This window comes from Callorhinus ursinus, unplaced genomic scaffold (genome assembly GCF_003265705.2).
Source record: "Callorhinus ursinus isolate GAN/ISIS: 27379988/994484 unplaced genomic scaffold, GSC_fseal_2.0 scaffold5, whole genome shotgun sequence".
Taxonomy (NCBI): Eukaryota; Metazoa; Chordata; class Mammalia; order Carnivora; family Otariidae; genus Callorhinus; species Callorhinus ursinus.
The window spans coordinates 35,923,661-35,940,971 of record NW_027397067.1 but is presented as its reverse complement, the minus strand read 5'-3'; the positions used below and the strand labels follow the sequence as shown (position 1 = coordinate 35,940,971).

The window sequence follows — 17,311 nt, the reverse complement described above, 5'->3', positions numbered from 1 at the left end:
TGGACAGTGGTGATGGCCACACAACAATGTAAATATACTTAATGGCACTGAACTATACATGTTAAAAATGGTTAAAGTGGTAGATTTTATCAAATGGTCCACATACACACATATAAATTGACCCAAACTGAGAAAGATTCAGCCTGCCTAGGTGAAGAGACAGCTGTCTTTACATAAAGCAACAGACTAATTCACATGCTGCAAATTATTTTCCTGTAATAGTAAGTAGACCAGAAACCAACCTAGGTCAATTTGAACCCAAACATTGGGGGAAATCCATAATTAAAATCATTTCATTGAATCACTGTATTGTACATCTGAAGCTAATACAACACTGTATAATAACTATACTGGAATTAAAATGAAACCTTAATAAATAAAAAAATAAAATGATTTCACCATGTGTTATTTTAATTTTGTAATTTTCACACGCCTTGTTAAATTCAATTTTAAATAAATTGATATTATTGAAAATACATAGTACAGATTATATATTCGAGTTCTAGAATCCAGATTTTCTCTAAGAAACAGGTTGGGGTCTGACACCTAAGGATATGTTTTTTGACAGTTACTGGATTCTGTTGGACATTATTGACCTAATCTTTTGCACCTTGTTTTCTTGTTGCTAAGCAACTCACTTGTTCAACAATCAAGTAAAATGTTCCCTTCCCTTTCTCTCCCTTCACAGAAAGTAGAATAGGGTGGAGCCTGAATATTCCACATGGTTATTCATTTAGCATGAAAGGAAAATAAAAAAAAATTAATTATAAATTTACCTGGAAAATATTGCATCCTTTTTTTTGAAGCATAACTAAAATATTTGGAACACATATACCTGAAAATGATGCCAGTTTTACCTACAGGTTTTCTTACTGTACCACATTTTTGCTTTCACTAATTGACAGTGTTTCAAGAAATTACTATAGCATAGATTGAAGTGTTTGAAGCATATGCTAAAGGTTAAAGTATTAAAGAATACAGGTCTAAAGTTTCCAACAATGATCATCTAACAGGCTTAACACTGTTAAATTTAACATGGCTAGTTCTATGCAATTCAATCTTGTACATTGCTATGTGTCAAGTTGAGAAATATATTATGTTCCAATTTATAAAAGGACCTACCTCTTGAGTAGTATACTGAGAAAAAGAAAATCAAGTGTTAAAAGGTCCCAGCGGTATCCTAGCAACTTACTTAGGGTCTTGGAAACAAGGACTTGTGCATTGAATCAATTCCAGGAATTTGTGGCACTAGCCAATGTTGAGATGGGGAAACTGCCAAGCCCGGGAAGAGAGGTGATAATTATTATATGCCAGGTGGTGTTTGTTATCAGTAGGCTAACTTCTTCCATTTTGTTTCCTCCAATGAACATAAGATTACTATGGTTTTAGTTAGTGCTGTTTCTCGACAGAAAAGTCTGTTGCCACCCAAAATTAACAGAGTTGACAAATGTATAGTGAATATTTACTACCAAGCCTGAATAGTTACATAAGTTATATTGTTTAAACCTTTCCATAGTCCTTGAAAGTAGCTATGATTACTCACATTTTACAGCTGTGGAAATTGACGCTCACTAAGGCAAAGTGATTCACCCTAAATGGCATATCTAGTCACTAGCCTGACTGGGGTTGGAATCCAGGCCTCTGATTTGTGTCTGAGCAACAGAGCTGCTGCTAAGGAGTAAAGATGAATTCAGTGTTTATAATATAAATCAGATCTATTCATCTCTGGGTTTGCAGGTCAACACAGAGCCCAGGAGAATGCTGGACTGTTAATACACAATTCCTCTCCAGGCTAAAGGATGTGTGTGCTTTGTTCAAACTTAGTTTAATTTAGTTCTCATGGTACGATTTTACTGTTGCTGTCATATTACTGATATTCTTTCTCTCTCTCTCTCTCTCTCTCCCTCTCTCCTTTTACTTTCTTTCTCAGGGTTGCTTTAATATTGTGACCTGTGAACATATTTTTTTTCCAGATTCATCTTTGATCTTCAAGTACTTCTACCCAAACATCAATAAGATTCCAGGGTAGAAATAATCTCTCTTGAGCTTTTGTGTTGAAATGAATTGGTTTCAGCCTTTAATCTTGGAAAATAATGGTCAGTTGCCATGATTTCACATTTGTTTACTTAAATGCACAGACTTTTCTGTCTTGTAAAATCTGGTCTAGGTCAGCATGTACTGATAACCTACAAATCAAACCCCAGGATCCTGCATAGGAATAGCTCTATCTCTATTTGTCTCCCAATTAGAATTTCTGCATACCATCAGGTTTGTAATGGATTAACTCCAAGTTTTTGGCCAGAAGTTAATTTAAATTCTTGCCTCACTGACTTCCACTCAGCGTCTCTTAAATTGGTATAAGAGACTCAGTGGTAGTAACTCATGGATGTTTGTTGTTTTCAAGATTAATTTGAAAAGCACCATAATAGAACTCACCTAAAGGTGTAAATTAGAGTGAAGAGATTTCAAAGAATTAAACATCTTTGAAAAATCTTGTTTTTATGTGATATGACCAACAAGAAAGATTAGCAGCTATCCCTTCCTCTTGGAGTTTATATTCTATCACAAGCCAATGCAAACTGTTTACCAAAAAACAGATGTGCTAATATCTTTTACTTCCCCATATTCTTTTCCTTAGAGTCCATTCTTTTGAAAAATAGTAAAATGGTACATGCAGCATTAATGCTTTTCCAGAATGCATTTTTAATATTTTTTCCAATGTGAGATTATCAGAGAAAAGAGCAAAGAGCCACAAATTATGCAAATCTTCCCACTGCGATTGAAAAATTTGGCTGCATATAAAAATTGTCACCGGTAATTGCAGAGTCAGAATGAATTGTGGCCTTAAGGCACTTGAACAGAAGGTCTAATGAACCTCGCATCTCACAAAACGGCATAATATGTGGCCATTAAGTTAAAAACAAAAAACGTACAGCTTGCCACCATGGAGCCACCAGAGCAGTTGGATTATGGGTGGAACGTGCCCTTGTATGCTACATATGTTATCTTGTATTATTACCACAGTGAATTTAGAAATAAAAGCTGTTTATATAAAGTGAGGCAGCTAAGCTCCGTTACAGATATTTATTTGGTACTATACTCTTTGTGCATATACCTGAGATCACACATGTGTATTTGCTCTGCTTATTTTAAATTTAAATGACGTTTTTTTTTTCAAACCATTTTAAAGTATTGACTTCACCCTAACACCTTGCTTATCTAACATGTCATGTGGTTACTGGTGATTCCGTTGCATAAACACTGAAAAACAGCAAACACCAGATATAAGCACACACAGTAGTTTCATCCCACACCCTAAAGTTCAGGGCCCTTAGAGTCGTTGAATCGGTGTTTATGCTTATATTAGAAGGTTGGTTTTGGATGTAGTATGTAGTCTTGTGGAAATTTCTTTATTTAACTAGATTGAGCACCAAGCAAAATAACATTTACCAACTGAACAGAATCACAGTGTAAAATTCCAGAGAGCTTGCCACGTAGGATTTTAGTTTCACAATGCTGGGATCTTTAAGAGAGGGCATGTAATACAGAATTGAGTCATCCTTCCCTTTTGCAAATGCATCCTGCTTTTTTGGAAAATGGTTGCCATGCATATTTCTATCAAATTTCATCCACTTAGAAGTAAGGGAGAAAGAAATACCCTAAAAATCATTGTTTCTGAAGAATGGATAGAAGAGGTGTCTAGAATGAATGCTGTTTTTCACCACATGGATCGGTAAGGTCTAAAAAGGTAACAACCACGGATTAAAACGCAAGTTAAAAATAAAATGAAGTGAACACTGAAGAGCAGTCTGAGCATCCATATTAAAAGTACTGTTGCATTGACTGAGAAACTAACTTATCTGTACGATATTTTTAGTATCTTTTAAAGCTTGAATCATTATGTTGAAATGATTTTACAGCTCATCATAAGATCAGCTATAGTTACTATATATCCTCAGTGAATAAAACAGATGAAAAAACAAGGGATTAATGTTTGTCATTGTAGAATATAAAAATTAGCAGCAATTTCTAGGAACTGAACTCTTAACTGTTTGGTTTTTGTTTTTTTTTTAAAAACCTGATTACTATATCCTCCTGACTGTTAGTATTATAAATCAAGAAGTAATTTGTTGAGGGAAGCTTAAGCTGTCTGCAGTGTCCGATGCAGTTTTACTAGGACCTTTAGTGAAACTCACATCTAAGCAAAGGAATATCAGAGTATTGATTAAATATGAGTCTCAGCTGGAATAACTATGCTTGATTCCATTCAAATCACATACTTTCAAGAATTTAAATTCAGGTATTATTTTTAGGTATTATTTAACAAACCTTTTTGAAATGACAATTTGTTGTGATTCTGGATTTTATTTTATAAGGGCATTTTGCTGATGGAATTTTAGTAACTTTAGTAAACTGGAAGTAGATATGTTGCCTGGAGGATAAAAACTAGGACAAGAATTCCTCACATTAGCAGACTGTAGTCGGCTTTGCACAGAAATGGGTACATCATGTGTGGTGTTTTCTCTCACAAATGTACTATACATATTGAACAGATGATGTCAGGAAAGTGTTCTATGCTCATTCCCCACCCCCACCCCCCATGTTTCTGTTTTTTAAAGGTTGAGATTAGGGGGAAAGCAGGGAAATGTGGAGTCTGCCTGAGCAAGAAAACAGGATAGCAATGACAAAGATTGAAGTGCAGTCTTTTTGTAGTCTTCGCCTTGACCATTCTTACATGTACTATTTATTCATGTCTGTGTTTTTTAAAAAAGGAAATTAATGTATGAGTTGAAAAGATCATCTTAGTAAAAGGACTGTAGCCCCTGTGATATACTTAATGCTGCTAATCTTCTCAATATCGGGGAAACTCACAACTGTATCAGGCTTCTAAGTCGTCATGTGGGCCCCAGTGCACTGTCCCCTTCCAATTTAGCCTCCACGTAAGACTATGCTCTTTCTAAAACATAAGCGAGATCATATTATTTTCATCTTTTCTACTAAAAATAAATCCAATAAAAACATCCTGAAAAGTACTGTTTTTGGAATATGGGTGGAAGAGAGGTCTAACATGAGTACTATTTTTCATTTCATAGATCTGCTAGGTCCAAAAGACGAAACAGTCACAGACTGTAAAACCCAAGTAATGGATAAAATGAAATGCACAGAATAGCAGTCTGAGGATCCATGTTAAAAGTGATGCTTCTACGGACTGATGCTGAAAACTTTTGATATGCCCTTATTCCATCAGAATTCCTTTGCTTGGTACAAAAGGCTATACGTGATGAGGTCCCTTTCAGTTTTTGCAGCCTTATCTTTCTGCCACTCTCCTTGGGGTATTCAGTATTCCAGCAAGACCACATCACTTAGGAGGCTTAGAAGGAACCGGGCAGTGTTTGAATCTGTGTGCTTTTTGGAGTATATCCACTTATCTGATAAGCCCCTACTTTACTTTCTGTGTCCAGTCCATATTCTTCAGGTTATCAGACTAGTTTGGCTGCCTCTCATGGGCTAGTGAAGTTTCATTTTGAAAATGTAGGGGCAACAGAGGGTTGCTAAAGCTTTATTTTGCAAAGTAAAGATAATTAACATCAAACAAAATACAAGTAACAAGCTATCAGCTGCAATCACATCATTTTATTAAAAAAAGAACATTTTAATATAAAAAAGGAAGAATGTAAATAAATTCAATAAAAATAATTAGCCTTTTAGAAATATCAGTCTATGTTTCTTGTCAGTCTCATTTTATTCTGGACTGGCAAAAACTTCATTAGACAGATTCTATTCTACAGAGCAGTATTTTAGAAAAATTTCCAGGGCGGAGGCAAATAAGGACAATCTCTTTCAATTTCCGGTGATTGTTACAATTATTGTTCAGTACCACAGCTATTTTTTTTTTGCATGCTGTTTCCCTTTCTAGAAAGTAAATTATTAATGACATAATCTAAGTTTTATTCATCTTAGTATCATCTGCACCTAGTGGAGTACCTAGTATATAATGTGGACACAGTGTTGGTTGAATGAATGGAAATTTAAAAATGAAGACAATACATCCTACTGTTGGACAGCTTTAGTTGTTAGAAAATTTCTTATGCTGAATTGAAATTCTTCCCTAGATCTTCCAGTTCTGTTGCAAAAAACAATTCTATTTCCTACTCCCAAATAGCAAGCCTTTAAATACTCAAGCTGATCTTTTCTTTAGGCCACATACCTCAGTTCCTTAAAATAACTGTAGAAGGAAAATGTTTAGACTCTTTCCAATACGCTGTTCCTTCTAAATCAACTCAATCAGGTCTCTTTTTATCGTTCTTAAATTATGGCAATATGGTGGAGGCATTGTGTAAAAAGATTTGGATGCAAAAAATCTGGATTCCAGTTCTTACTTAGCTGTTACTTAGCTTAGTTGAAAATGCAATCTGGGATGATTGACTAAAATTTTCTGAGATTCCGTTTCATTATGTGTGAAATTAGGATGATAATGATCAAAAATAATGTGTGTAGAATCTCTGCATGTGGTCTGGAATAAAGTAAGTGCTCTGTTAACTTCTGTAATAGACCTAATATATAATAGTAAAACACAAAAGAAAATGTGTGTCATTCACATAAACTGTCCAAGGCATTTTCACATGGGTGGGATGGGGCTGGGGGGACTCTGAACTGAATGTTTTTGTCCCCCTGAAATTCATATGTTGAAACCTAATCTCCAATGTGATGCTATTTGGAGGTGGGGCCTTTGGCAGATGATTAGGTCATGAGGGTAGAGCCCTCATGGATGTATTAGTTCACTTATAAAAGAGACCCCAGAGGGCTCCTTTCCCCATTTTGCCATGTGCACACACTGTGGGAAGATGCCCGGCTATGAACCAGGCAGTGCGCCCTCACCAGCAGGGACTCTGCCAAAACCTTGCTCTTGGATGTAGCCTCTAGAACTCTGGAGAAACAACAAAAACCTATTTTTTGTTTTTTGTTCTTTAAATATTTTATTTATTCATTTGAGAGAGAGCACAAGCCCAGGGAGGGGCAGAGGTAGAGGGAGAAGCAGACTCCCCGCTGAGGTGCGAGCCCCACATGGGGCTCCATCCCAGGACCCTGAGATCATGACCTGAGCCGAAGGCAGACGCTTAACTATCTGAGCCACCAGGTGCCCCAAAACTCTTGTTTAAGCCACCCAGTGTATGGTATTTTTGTGATAGCAGCCCAAATGGACTAAGACAGGGGTTAAACTCCCAGTGGTCTTTCAGAGACCCAGGTTGGGGATCCTCTGTTATCTTTAACATGGGCTTCCAGGGTCACCATGGATGACCTCCCAGTTAGCAAGAAAAGGGGATAGAGTGGAACAGAGGAACAAGAAAGGGGGGCTTTTATGTGCCAAACATGGAAGCAGCATATGTCATTTTGAGTCCCTTTGCTAGTTTAGGACTTACAGGGTTATGCCAAAGTTCAAGCAGTATGGGAAATATGGTTGAGCCAGGTGAACCAGAGGAAGGGAGAATGGAATTTGACGAACCATGCTACACTGTCCATTATAGCTCAAGAAAGTCTATTAAATTAGATTAAGATGGCTAATGTTACTTTGTAGTCTCATTTTATTGTTGGATCACATTAAATTTGTGGTCATGTTCACAATTTGTGAATTTTTAAATGTAAATTGTTCTCTACTCCTCTATAAATCTGGGTAATATTTTTTAAAATAAAAATATACTTTATTAAAAAATTTTTGAAAATCCTTTATTCTTATTTAACTACAAAAGAAAAACACAATGACTAATAATTTGGAAAATACATGAAAGCCTAAAAAAAGAAAAGTAGAGGTTTTCCAAAGTACATAAATGAAGGTAAAAATAAATATCTTTAAGATACTATGAAGATAAGATTTTATATCTATGAGAAAATATATTGGGCAAATTGGCTTCCAGGGTTAACCATATTTGTTAACATTTGGCAGTATAAACGTTGCAGTTATTTTCCTATGCAAATATATAGTTTTTAACCAAAATTGGATTATTGTCTTTTATATTTTCTGTGATTGGCTTTTAAAATATATTATGAACTTTTTCTTTTGTAATTGTATTCATTTTTCTATCCTGAGCAACAAATTATCACAACCTAGTAGCTTTAAACAACAAACTTTTTTTTTTTTTTAGTCTTAGCGTTTCCATGGATCAGGAATCCAGGCTCAGCATAAGTAGGTTCTCATCTCGGGGTGTTAGTCTGGATTCAAAGTATTAGCTGGGCTGCATTCTCATCTGGAGTTCAGCTTCCTCTTCCAGTTCATTCAGGTTATTAGACAGTTAGGTTTCCACTAGTTACTGGACAGGTCCCTCTTTTCCTGTCAGCTGTTAGCTGGGAGTGGTGCTCATTCTCAGCTACAAGAGGCTGCCTGAAGTCCTGGCCACTTGGCTGCCTCTCATGGCAGCTTCCTTCTTCAAAGTCAGCAGAATAATACCTGTTGTGCTTTGCATCTCTTCTTTCAGGAAGCTCCCTGTCCCTTTCAGGGGCCAAATTGATTAGGTCAGGTCCAGCCAAGGTAATCTCCCTTTTGATTATTTCAAAGTCAATTGATTTGAGACCTTAATTGCATCTATAAAATCTCTTGATCATATAAACTAACCTAATCACTGGGGTGAAATCCATCATATCCACAGGTTTAGGCAACAATTGGGGATTATACAGGGCTTATTCCTAGGGGGAGGGGATGGAATACAAGAATCGGGGGGGCCATCTGAGAATTCTGCCAACCACAGTCATTGATTTTTTTTTCATGCAGTTTGTAATATATATTAAAGCTGTTGGCCATACATTTGTGATTATCTTCCTGTTGGGCATAGGGTATAATGGCACTTCCCTGCCCCCTTGCAGTTAAGGATGGCTACATGACTTCTTGTGGCCAGTGGATTGTGAAAGAAAGTGGTATGAGTCACTTCTGAATGGAAGTCTTAAGAACCAGTGAGGAATTTAGCAACTTTTACTTTCTTTCTGGCACAGCAACCAGAAATGACTGAGATGGGGCTGCTTTGTTCTTAAACCTCAGTTACTTTGATGCACAGAGCCCTGTTGCCAACAGGCAGGAGCAAGAAATAACTTGTGTTGTTTGAAACCAGTAAATTTCAAAAAACCAGTCCATTATAACAGGAAAATGCCACCTCTCATCTTTGATACATTACACTTTGGATACATATACTTATCTATAGTTAACCTATAGATAAAATTTTACATATATTCTTGCTAAATGTTACTGTAATGGTTTTGGCCTAGCTTTCCAGCTTGCCAAAATAATTTTGAATTTGATTCTGTAATCATCTTAGCAATGCCTTTCAGTTTGGGATCACCTGAACATTTGATAAGTAGCCTTAGATGTCTTAATCCAAATAATGAACACAAATACTGATTATGACTGGTTCACTGATTGAGCCTTCTGCCATGTCCCTAGAGAGATCCTCCATATGACAAACAACCATTAATCACCATTCCCTGGTGCTGTTATTCAACAGAATTATGTAAAATGTGTGTGTCCATGATTTAGTGTTCAAAAAAATAATAGGTGAAATAAATAAAAGATGTGATAAAATAAAAAAACAATATTATGTCATGATTTTTTAAACTATTTTTAACAGTTCTATTTAGGTGTAATTTACATGCCATGAAATTCACTCATTGTAAGCATCTTTTTCAGTGATGCCCATTTCCCCTTCCAATTTCCTCCTTAAGACTTCTTGCAGAAACTTGTGCTTTGTCCCAGCATTGTCAAAAGCTTTTTGTGCCCTTCTCAGTTCCTATGCAATAGCTGTCTTTTGCCTTTGTCCAGTAGGCTTTCCCATACTGTCTGTCTTACAAAATTTGTGCTTCCCAAGACATTTCCCCATGTCACACAATCTTGAACTTGAGGTTTCTCTAGCCTGTATTATGTAATACTTCTGTTTTCCAACATCGACTACATAGGGTCATTATACATCTGCTTTTTAAATTCATGTTGTATTTGTCCCCCAGTCATCTGAAAGTAGTCAAGCAAATCAAGGTCAAGATAATATTCATGGAATTATAAAAATACATTTATCTTCCTCCCTGTCCCTCTCTGTGTATATACAAATTACATATTAATGGTAATCAGCAGTATGAGATTCCACCAAACGTGGATATAAACTGAATAACCTGGTTTCCACCCAAACTTGGTTATACATAGGGTAAGCATATATTCTAGTTTACCCTGAACAGTCTTGTTTACTTCTTTTTTCTCAGGGTAAGTATTAATTGTTCCCTCTTTCAGTCTCAGATAGAGCCTCTTTTGGACGACAAATTATATGATCACCCTAATATAGGGTTTGGCTTAAAAAAAAAACAACTTCTGGGGTGCCTGGGTGGCTCAGTTGGTTAAGTGTCTGCCTTCAGCTCAGGTTATGATTTCAGGGTGCTGGGATCGAGCCCCACATCAGGCTCCCTGCTCAGGGGAGAGTCTGCTTCTCCCTCTCCCTCTGTTCCTCCTCCCCCTTGTGTGCACATGCTTTCTCTCTCGAATAAATAAATAAAATCTTCTAAAAAAACTTCTGAAATCACTACAAGTGTTCAACAAGCCCTTCATCATAGCTGCTCCCCAGGTTTGAAGTTTTCAGGGAATAATTGCAATTTGCAAACCCGACAGTGAACAAGCTAACAAATAAGGAAAGGTCATCACATTGTTCTTGTGCTTTTCATTCATTTGGGGTTTTACCAGGAAAACAAATACTAACATTTTACTACACAGGCTAACTGATCCCTGGTAGTTAAGAAAATGTCTGGAAAATTCTAGAACTTGTGTAAGCACTACAACTTCCCAATCCATACATGCAGATACACAGCAGCCCCATGTTTGCTGATGTTTGTCATATAATTGACTCAAGTACAGGTTACTAATTTAGATTATCGAGGAATTAGTGTTGCTGTTGTTTTAATTTGTAAATGGTGTATTCTAATTCACGAGATTGTTGTGTAAATTAAAAACAACATAATATGATAAAATATGTGAAGTACCTCTCACAGAACCCAACACAACAAACATTAGAATTTATCTCTTGTGTAAGTGCTTATTAATAAAGTGGCTGCCAAGAGCACCATTTGAGAGAAACAATAGGACCATCACTAGAGTGGTGATGAATGCTACTCTATAGATAGTGAAGTCTGTCATAGGTGCAAGAAGAGGAGAGAGTGTTCCTTAGTGTTCACATGGTACATTTCCCATCTGTGAAATAGTTCATATTTATAATTAATTTAGTTTTTTTCTTAATATTTTTTACTCCCAAGTAAGTTATTTTAATTGTTAATATTCATGGATGTTAAAGTTTTAAATTTTATTATTTGATCAGTTTAACGATACTCTCAAAGGAATCATTTTTTTTTCTCCTTCACTCAAAGATGTTTCCTCCTGCAGGCACCAGGAGGTTGTAAACAAGCCTGTGGTGTATGAGCTTTTGGTGATGACGAAGGAAAGAGTGAAGAGACATAGCTGTTGGGTTCATGTCTGTTTCATTTCAGACTTAATATGTTCAAATCTGACCTATTTAAATAATATCTAAAAATGTTGTTCTTAATACATCAGTGCTCAATTAAAAAAAAAAAAGGATGCTCCTTATTGGCTAAGAGTAGGAAAGTCATTGGCAAAATGATGAGGTAGGTAAAATTTGTCTTTGAAATTCTTCACCGCTATGTTCAGTCCCCTCACCAACCACGATCCCAGTCTGATTTATGAATCTCTTCCAGTCTCCCATCCCCAACCCTAGCCTCAGTGCTTTCATGATATAACTAAGAAGACATATGAAGAGTAATTTTCATTATTTGTTACTATCTTAATGGTTTATCTTCATGTCTTCACCCCCAGGAGTATCAGTATTTAAAAAGAGAATGTTAAATACAAAGAAATATATTGGTGGTCAGAGGATTATAAGCATTTGTAATTTGCCTAGGAGAGAAAATTTTGGCAAATAAGCCTCACATCATCTTACAAATAAAATGTTTTACACAGACACATGATTTCTTATTCCATCTCAAGCCTGACTGTGATTAGAACACTATGTATAATCTTTTCATTGTGTTCATTTTACCCATCCTCCTTTATCATTTATCACTTTTTAGGTTGAAGCTTTTGCTCCAAGTATTTTACTGTATTTTATGCTTAGTTTGTTCATTTTTATTACTATTCTTTCATGAATTTCATCTGTCCCCAGTGACCTTCCTTCTCTAGTGCATCTATTTAAATTCTTTTCATCCTTTAATATTCAGATTGAGCACTGTTTTTTTGCATCAACCAAGTATTCGTTAAACTCATCACTATGACAGATATAGTGAATTATATTACTGGGTTCAGAGACAACATGAATTCATGAAAAAAGAAGAAGAAAAGTGGAATATAGGATTGAGTGGTTTGATAGACAGCATTATGGCCCTCCAGATGTGTCCATGTTATAATCCTTGGAACCTGTGAATATGTTAGGTTGTATGGCAAAAGGAAATGTAGGTTGTAGATAGAATTAAAGTTGCTAATCAAGATAGGGAGATTATCCTGGTTTATCCAGTTGGCTCCAATGTAATCCCAATAGTCCTTACATAATAGAAGAAGAAGACAGAAGAATGAGAACAAGAGAGATGGCATTGTGAGAAAGATGTGAACAGCCTTTGCCAGCAACTATGAGCCAAGGAATACTGGCAGCTTCTAGAAGCTTGAAAAGGCAAGAAAATGGATTCTGTCTCAGAAGTTCTGGAACAGAATTGCAGCCTTGCCTACAACTTGATTTAGGTCAGTGAGACCCACAGAATACTTAAAACTATAAAAAATAAATAAATTCATACCATTTTCAGCCACTAGGTTTGTGGTAAGGTGTTACAGCAGCAACAGGGAACTAATACAAGCACGATGGAAAACTCAGGATCCAAATAAGATGTTAACCGGAAGTACAAGAATGATGAGGAGTTTGAAGGTATATTGTGTTAAGAATAGCTGAAGAAATTGGAAACAATTACTTGGAAAATGGCAAATTGAATTGGGTTTATAATAATTACTATTATATATTTTATAGACATGAAAAATAACTTAGTTAATATTTTCAAAATATATGCTAGGCTTTGTAGGATATTAATATTAATTTAATCTTCAGAACAATCATATGAGCTAGATACTCCTATTATTTTCCACAAAAAGTTAATTGAAATGCAGAGAAGTTAAATAACTTGTCCCAAGGTCTTATGGCTACTAAGGGGGAGATGAGATTTGAACAGACACAGTGTAATTCCAAGACCTTTTATTCCTAACTAATATGCTATTCTGAGGGAGGGAACCCTTCTATTCTATGATTTCAAAGGAAAAAACTGGGATCTGAGAGGTAGAAATGACAATGATTTATACTAGCTCTGGTGAAAGAAGAAATGCTAAAGCACAAAGCTGTCAATAGTTAATTTAGTTGAGATGTGATGCACATTGATTTGGTTGAGAAATAGTAGGTATGTGGTTGAGTGAAGGCAGAGATTTATTGCTAGAGAAGGAACCACCTGTGTCCCAAGTGAGAAAATCAGATGAAAGTGAAGAAGGTAAGTAGTGAAAGTGCCTGATGCCCTTGAAAGAGTAGAAAAGTAGCGGGAGAAAAGATCTGGGATGCTTCAGTTTCTGGTGCTGTCTCCGGAAAAATACAGTATGCCTGAAAGAACTTGATGACTGCCAGGAAAAGGGGAAAGGGAAAAAGCTGTAGAAAACTGGTTATTAGCATAAACAGACACTTATTATCCATAAGCAATAACTCAAAGGAGTAATTCCGTCACATATCCTAAGTTGAAAAATGAAGATTGATAGAGTCGCATTAATATATAGGAAGAAAACTTTGGTTTACACTAAATCTTCATCTTGAAAGCAGCTTTAGGTCAAAGGAGTATATTTTTATCTTGAATACTTACTATTGACCCTGTAATTTGCTGTGCTTATACCTGAAAAATGTAGCTGTAAATAAAGAATAAGGAACAGTCCTTTAACAAAATCAATTAAAATTACTTTCATCCTGTAACATTTATAGACTACATGAAACATAGACAAACTTCATTGACACTGGAAATTGGCATCTTCTTGGATTTGGAGTTAAGCAAATGATTTTTCCATTTCAGCGTCTTCCTTTCATTTAGGTTAAAATCTCCACTAAGAGGCTTTTCCTTCCTCTTTGTTTGAAAACCCAACACATGCTAAGTATCAGGCAAGAGTAACATTTTTTGTCAATTCAGTTCCAGTCCAAATATTATATTGACCACGTTTACAGAATTTGGTTGTTTTGTTCTTACACCAAATAATAAATGTTCCCATTGGTATCCAGTAGGTGGCTCAATATTTTGGTTGGCAGATTATTTTCACTTGGAGAATTATTCATATATTTTAAAATGTGTTGTAACTAAAACTGAATACTCAGGTGCAAGACCTATAGAACAGGGGTAAGATTTCTTTCTTTTTTTTTTTTTTAAAGATTTTATTTATTTATTTGACAGAGAGAGACATAGCAAGAGCAGGAACACAAGCAGGGGGAGTAGGAGAGGGAGAAGCAGACTTCCCGCGGAGCAGGGAGCCCGATGTGGGACTCGATCCCAGGACCCTGGGACCATGACCTGAGCCGAAGGCAGACGCTTAACGACTGAGCCACCCAGGCGCCCCAGGGGTAAGATTTCTTTAAAACAAATGCTTCAGGGCAAATGTTAAACTGATTTTACATGTGGCTACAAATGATCTGGACTTTTCCTTTAAATTGTTTATAAGAACTTGTATTTTTTTTTAAAGACCAGTCTTTGAAAAGTCATAAGACAAATTGATACCTCTTAATTTATCTCATCTTTGAAGATTGTGTGTGTGTGTGTGTGTGTGTGTGTGTGTGTGTGTGTGTAAAGGAAGGAAAACTGGGAAGAAATCAGAGAGGGAGAAAAACCATTAGAGACTCTTGACTCTGGGGAAACAAACTGAGTGTTGCAGAAGGGAGGGGTGGGGGGAGGAGGTAACTGGGTGATGGGCATTAAGGGGGCACGTGATCTGATGAACTCTGGGTGTTATATGCAACTAATGAATCATTGAACACTACATCAAAAACTAATGAGGTACTATATGTTGGCTAATTGAATTTAAAATTTTTTTAAAAAAAGGAAGCTATATAAGATGTGGGAGATTTGACACAGGAAAAGAGAAGTAACAAACCTATTTAACTAAAATTTATCCTATTGTACCTTGAGTTCCTAAATTCTGTAATAGAACATGGATCTTAGAATTAGCCTGAAACTTAAAGAACCAGTAGATTTTTACCTATATGTAAATCAGTCTTCTAAGGGAATTATCGTAACCTAAAGGATAAATGAAAAATCAGTCACGTATTTTATTTGCCTGATCTCTAGGAAGACACTGTGAACTGGATCAGCCTTCTTCCCTCTCCCACATCTTCACAATTGGTGTCCCTCTTTGCTCAAACAGCTAGTTGTAAGATTTCTGCTCTAACATGTACTCGAAGTCTACTATAAGTATATTAAGAACATTCTTGAGATCAAAGATTTTTCCCCCCAGGAATGCAAACAGGGTGCAGTTGGAACCTGTAGGGTGTGCTTTGTGCTTTAGATGTGTGTAGGGGAGTGAGTACAGGTCCAGATGGAGGGCAGGGAGATGATGGGCTGGTAGGTGCTGAGAGTCAGCAGTGGGTCAGAGGATGGCATATTCAGGCCTGATTCCAGAGGAAGCCTGATCTCATGGAATATCAGGAGTTCCATGGGGGTGGGAGGAGAGTCCCAGGAAGAGAAACACCTGGGTTCTTCCCAGACTTGACCATGAGGCATCTGGCTCACATCATTTACCACACAAACCCCAGTCCTCGTGGATACCTTGCCACCCACCCACCCTCACTTAAAAGTTATAGTGCAACAGTGCCTTGCCCCAGCCAGGTGTGTCCTTGAGATCAAGGATGAAGTTATGAAAACTCAACATGTAACATTTATCTGGAACATGAAAGGCACTCAGTAAATGCTTATTGAATGAAGATGAGAAAAATTGATTTTTGAAAGCTAACCTGCAGTCTCATTATCTTTACAGAAATCGATCTATTTAATTAAACAAGAGACCTGGATCATCTCTGCAATGTGGATGACCCTAAACGGGACATCCTAATAAATAACTGTATTATCTATCTACCAGCACTTTCTGTGTAGAATTTTAGGTTTTATTTTTATCAATAAATTGTTGATTTTCTGAGTTATTTCTTTTGTGCTCTTATAGATAGTACCTAGTCTCTGAAGATGACCTCTATAAACAATCTCTCTCCTCCTTTTATGCACATTCCTCTACTTACAGCTTGGCAGCTTACTTACATCAGAAGGTTGAGCATAACCTTCCCCACTCCCACCAAATCTCCCAGCCTTGATTCTGTGATGGCCTTGTGACTGGTTTTAACCAAAAGAATGTGGCAGAAGTGACATTCTGGGAGTTCTGAACCAAGACTTTAAGAAGCCTGGCAGCTTTACTTTCCTGACTTTTGGAACCTAGCCTTCATGCTGGGAGAAGCCCAAAGCACATGGAACAGTACTTAAGTGGGTATCAAGGCTCTCTGATGGACAGTCCTGCTGAGCTACCAGCTGACAGTCAGAGCTCATTACCATCCATGTAAGTGAACTATCCTGACATAGCAGTGCAGTTGAGTCCCCAGATGACTGCAGCCTCTGTTAACATCATGGGGAGCAGAACGGACCAGGTGAGCTCAGGATGCTCACGACATTGTAAGAGATAATAAAGCAGTTGTTGTTTTAAGTTACTTAATTTTGGGATTGTTTGCTACACAACAAAAGACAACTGAAACTATAGGCTCCTTCTAGGACATCAAGATAGCTTAATTAAAAAAATTTAATAACATGACTTATAAATCCAAAAAATATTTGAGCTCCAGCATTGCTCTGTGGAAATTATAATATTAAGCTGTCTTATTAATATAACATACAATAACTGTATTACTAAAATAAAATACAAGAGGGGCGCATCGGTGGCTTAGTCAAGTGGCTGCCTTCAGCTCAGGTCATGATCTCAGGGTCCTGAGATTGAGCCCTACATTGGGCTCCCCGCTCAGTGGGGAGTCTGCTACCTCTCCCTCTTCTGATCCCCCTGCTTATGTTCTCTTGCTCATGCGCTCTCTCTCTCAAGTAAAAAATAAAATCTTAAAAAACAATAAAATACAAGAGAAAATTATTTCAATTATTGGTATTAGGGGCACCAGGGTGGCTCAGTTGGTTGGGCGACTGCCTTCGGCTCAGGTCATGATCCTGGAGTCCCTGGATCGAGTCCCGCATCAGGCTCCCT

At 36.8% G+C, this 17,311-nt stretch overlaps 1 long non-coding RNA gene across 1 annotated transcript in view; it reads left to right on the top strand.

The window, feature by feature from the left end:
• Window positions 1-16,768, top strand: part of LOC141372743 (uncharacterized) — a 72,628-nt gene extending 55,860 nt beyond the window's left edge. Inside the window, exon 2 of the long non-coding RNA XR_012378146.1 lies at window positions 16,316-16,768. This is a non-coding gene — a long non-coding RNA (uncharacterized lncRNA). The remainder of the gene's footprint in view (window positions 1-16,315) is intronic.
• The last annotated feature ends 543 nt before the right edge of the window (window positions 16,769-17,311 follow it).